We start from the raw sequence: 4,925 nt of genomic DNA, 5'->3' as shown, positions 1-4,925 counted from the left end.
CTTAAAATTTCTATTGAACACAGGAGCTTCACTCAGTGTAATTTTTCCAAATTGCATTTCAACAAACTAAATTATTGATCGATCTAGGAAAATTACGATTAACGGAATTGCTGGGTCAGTGATTTCGCAAGGAATTTGTAACATCGACCTAAGTGCAAACGACAATTGCATAGAACACGAATTTTTGCTGATTGACGAGTTCGAATGCGGAGCACATGGTGTCATAAGTGCTGACTTCTTTGCAAAATATGGTGCAACAATTGATTATGAAAGGTATAGCTTTTCATGCAGGTTTAATGACCAGAAAGTGGAACTTCCAATGGAGTCCAGATACATTATTACATCGATAGTGATGATAACGAAGAGTTTGCAATTTTACCACAACAAATATGCGAAGGTGTCTTTATTGCAGGAGTGTTAGCAAAATCAAAGTTCAAGAAAATTCCAATTAGACTGCTTAATACCAGAGATGAATCAGTTACTGTCAAGAACTTTAAACCAAAATTAGAAAAGGCTTCAAATTTCAATATTTTTAGTTTTGATCAAAATTTACAATCAGTTAATCGGGTTGAAAAATTGCTTAATACATTAAATACAAAAAATTTAAATACCGAAGAAAGGTTATCAATTGACAAAATTTGTGCAAAATATTCTGACGTTTTCTTTCTTGAAAACGACCAGCTTACTGTTTCGTTTAATTCTCGAAGAATATGATTTTATTGTCAAATACATTAAAGGAAAAGAAAACGTGACAGCAGACGCTTTATCTCGAATCGAAATAAACTCAGAAAATTTAAAAGAATTAGGAAACAACGTGTGTTCGTCAATGAAAGTAATGACACGAGCCCAAAAAATAAAAGATATTAAGAACAATGAGACAAAAAATGAAGAAGTTCCTTTAGTTTTACAAGACAGGCTTGATCACCCTGGAGTAGTAGAATTAATTCAACGACCTTCACAAGCTTTTGAACTTAGATCTATTTATAAAAATGAATACGAAACAATTGTAAAAAATAAAGCTTACGATTTCAAATTAAACAATTTACTATGCGAGCTTCACACACTTGTAATTTATATGAAAGAAGATACTCGGTCAACAACTATAATTTAAATTTCCAGTATTCAAAGCCATAGTAACGTTGCTGTTGTATTATTGACGTTAGTCAGGCCAGCTCATGAACGAGTAATGTAACTATGGTTTTATGTGAACGATGCCACACTGATCGAGATTGTTGATTCAAAAATTTTATTAACAGTTTTCAGGCATTGCTTACAAAATTTTTCCGATTTTTTTTGCACCATGCCTTTGCGCAAAATTGTCTTTAGGTAACAAATTTATTTAAACGTAAAATTATTGCACAGAAATCGGTAATTTTCGCATCAAACTTTGCCTCTTCAACCCATCATATCCCGAAAAATTGAAGATATGGATTTTTTTTAACATTTTTCCGGTGATCTATGGCATTGTCCGATGATACAGTTTTACGGTGGTGCGTGACTTTCCGGACACCCAGCAAATTATGCTACAAAATACACTAAAAACACTAAATTCCTACGCGAAATGGGTTGACAGGGTTGTCAGTAACTGGGGTTATTTTGTTATTTTAAATTATAGATATATTATAGATTTAGTGACTTTTACGTCATTTAAATTCTCACTGTACGAACTATAGATGCTGGATTTTTATGATAACGGTGATGAAAAAAGGAGACATTACAACCCCCTTTGATTATCCCCTTTTTGTGTATTTTACACTAAAGTATTGATTGTCACTATAGGAGGTTATTATTCCATAGTCAAATTGCCATAAAATTGCAAGAAGAGTACGCGAAAACATGAAAATTCCCATAAAATTCCAGTGTTTGTCTGGTCTACTGTAAAAAAGCCGAGTGCACGTTGTGTTGCCTATGTTACGGCGCAACCAGAAAGCCAATCCCAAGCCACAGCATCGAGAGATAATCAGTAGGGAAAGCTTGGGTCGGCACCTTTGATGTTGAGCCATCAAATTGAGCGAGGTATTGGTGGTCCTTCTTCTATTTACCCTCAGATGGCAACCCTAGATTTCAAAAATTGCGCCAATTGTACCAAAAATGGGTGGTCGTTTCATAATTTGTGGATAGATGGCGTTCTCAGATTTAAAAATTTACAGTGGCTTTATTTAGAACAGTGGCGACACGCGAATGTGTCATTTTTGATTGGTTGTTACGGTCACGTGGTAAAAATCGCCATTTTGGAGCGAACTCTCGTTGTTTACGTTGAACGCCCGTAAGCTTTCTGTGTGATTTTAAAGCTATTTATTGTTGGTCACGGTGCAAAGTGAACGAAATTCATTAATTTGAAGACTTATTAATTACATGCGAGTGAGTGTATTTGTGAAAAGTCATCCCTTTCGCTTAAAACGGTAGTATAAAAACGTACTAGAGGTTATGAGTTTGCAACTTCATTTGTTTATAGTCAGTTTAATTGTACGAAAATGCTGCGATGTGCACTGCTGTGCGATGTTCCAATTCTGCAAAAAAGAGGTTTATGATGAAACGCTTCCCAACAGACCCAAAAAGGCGAAAAGAATGGGTCATCAAACTGAAGCGAGACAAGTGGATACCAAAGATTAGTTTAAGTTTGTGTGAGGTAAACTTTCTTGTTTTTCTTTATTTAACAACAGCATGTGACAATTTAAACAATGACTAAATAATTGTAGGTTCATTTCGCTCCCGAAATGTGGGAGAAAACACGTGTAGATGGGGCACGAAAACTGAAAGCAAATGCAGTACCTTCAATTATTCAGTTTTACTTCAACTACATCTAGAACACGAAAGCCTCCCTAAATACGTAAAATGAAAACTTCAAGTCATCCACATGAGCAAAATTTGAGAATTGAAGGTGGTTATTGAGTAATTAATATCTAATTGTTATCAAAGTTATGTATTTGTATTTTTTACAGATGAACCTGGAACATCAGGTTTCAATTTCAGAACAAGTAGAGACACTTGAAATAGGTCCAATTTTTAGAACTTTCTCAAAGTTCACAATGATCAAACGTTTGAAAGAGAATATTTTTTTTGTAACGAAGCAACGTTTTGTTTTTTTTATAGAAATGGAATCTATCTTCCAAAAGTACATTGATCATATTCAATGTCAAAATGTTGCTATTAAAGATTTTTACATTGAAAAAATGTTACAAATTTCTTTTAATCTTCCCAATTGTTACAAACTAAAAAATAAATTAATTAGTAGGTTTGTAACAATTAGATATAGATAAACATTTAACTAAAACACATGCTAGCAAATCGGTGGCAGGTCATGTCATAAAGTAGTTTTTTGTAGCTTTACGAAGGTTCAATTTCATACATGTTAAAGGTTTAACACATAAGTTATCTTTACAATACTTATTAATACCAGCAAACTTACTGGTAATAGTAATAGTCTGAAAAAGCTAATCAAAACCAAACAGTATGAAATAACAAGTTTGTTGCAACTTAATAATGTATCTATTTTTGGACCTTAATCCCTAACGATGTTAATGGATATTCACTGCTTAAGTTTGCTAAGATGTAGGTGTCAGGATTTAGTGGGTAGTCCACTACTGGCTTCCCTTCCCAGTGTGCGTAAATGCATTTTTTTTACCTCAAAAAAAAATCACCCCTAATTCAAATATTGAGCGAACCCCTGTTTTGAAGTGAATTTTTTACTTCAAAAATATTAAAATCATGATTCAATCGGTTTCCGCACTTTTATTTTTGTCGGGGGCAAAAGTGACCAAAAAAGTAAAAAGCAAGCCTTACATTCAAAGGAATGTGGCAGAGTAAGTATTACGCCAAATGATTAGCTAATAGCATAATTACACAAATTCCAATGTTTCTAGTCACAAACTGATCAAATACTCTGCATTTATGGCTTTAAAAATTAATTTGTGCTGTGAACTATCGCTGTTGATCAAATGTTATTTGAGGTTTTATTTTATATATTTATTAAGTTAAGTTGCTATTTTTTTATGTATTTTTAGGAAAACCAATAACCTTTTTATTTCCCTTAGAGGCAGATTTAATTTTGCACTTGTATTGTTGGATATTTTGCATTTAAAGACTACATACATTTAAATTCCCGCCAACAATTAGCTCCATCGTGGCGGTTGGGCGGAGCTAAACTGCCTCGTGTCGCCACTGTTCTGAATAAAGTCACTGTATAAAAATTGCACCAATAACTTGAGGAAGAATTCCGATTTCAAACAACATTAAAATACTTATTAGCATTGTAATTCAATATAATTCCTATTTTAAAAATACAACTATGTTAAACAACTAGTTACAACTTGACTATTACACAATATTTCACAAAAGCTTTATACTTATAAATATTATCTTTAAATTATTAATAACGTATTCACAATTTAATGATTGATATTGTCTTTTTGTGCATATAATTTTGCGCTTTATTCATGAGCCGACCTGACTAAAGCCAACAAAGTTACTATGGTTTTGAATACTTGAAATTAATTGAATTATTGGAGGAACAGTTCAGCAATGTTGCCATTTTCCTAATTTTATTTTGGTCCTAATGCGGAAACAAAGTGTGATTTTTTTTTATTCTTTTTTTGATCACTTTCCTGACATCTGTATTTACATAATAATTCGTATAGCATGTATAATTTGGGAATACAAATAAAATATGTTGAAATTTTTTGTCACACATTTTTGTATGAAGGCAGCGAATATAATTAGTTAAAATAAAAAAAAATAGATATAAAAGACAAAATAATTCCAGCAAGTAAGAAATAGGTAATCGCACTTTGTCAACTATTAATTTACATTTTTCTTTTTAATCATATTGAAACACCATAAATAATAATCGGGATTAGTTAGTTACCCCTCGGAATAGGTATGATTAAAATACTTATTATATACTTATTATATACAGGTGTCCCAGA

General features: G+C 32.4%; 1 long non-coding RNA gene across 1 annotated transcript; it reads left to right on the top strand.

Annotated features, from left to right (window-relative positions):
- Positions 1-2,228: 2,228 nt before the first annotated feature.
- On the top strand, positions 2,229-4,464 carry LOC148176506 (uncharacterized). Its single transcript, XR_015769970.1, has 4 exons — positions 2,229-2,402; positions 2,456-2,629; positions 2,700-2,881; positions 2,943-4,464. It is a non-coding gene; the product is annotated as an uncharacterized LOC148176506 (long non-coding RNA).
- Positions 4,465-4,925: the final 461 nt, after the last annotated feature.

Source organism: Gnatocerus cornutus, chromosome 4 (assembly GCF_029298725.1).
Source record: "Gnatocerus cornutus isolate USDA-ARS CGAHR chromosome 4, icGnaCorn1.1, whole genome shotgun sequence".
NCBI classification, from domain to species: Eukaryota; Metazoa; Arthropoda; class Insecta; order Coleoptera; family Tenebrionidae; genus Gnatocerus; species Gnatocerus cornutus.
This window is presented reverse-complemented; position numbering and strand designations above follow the sequence as displayed.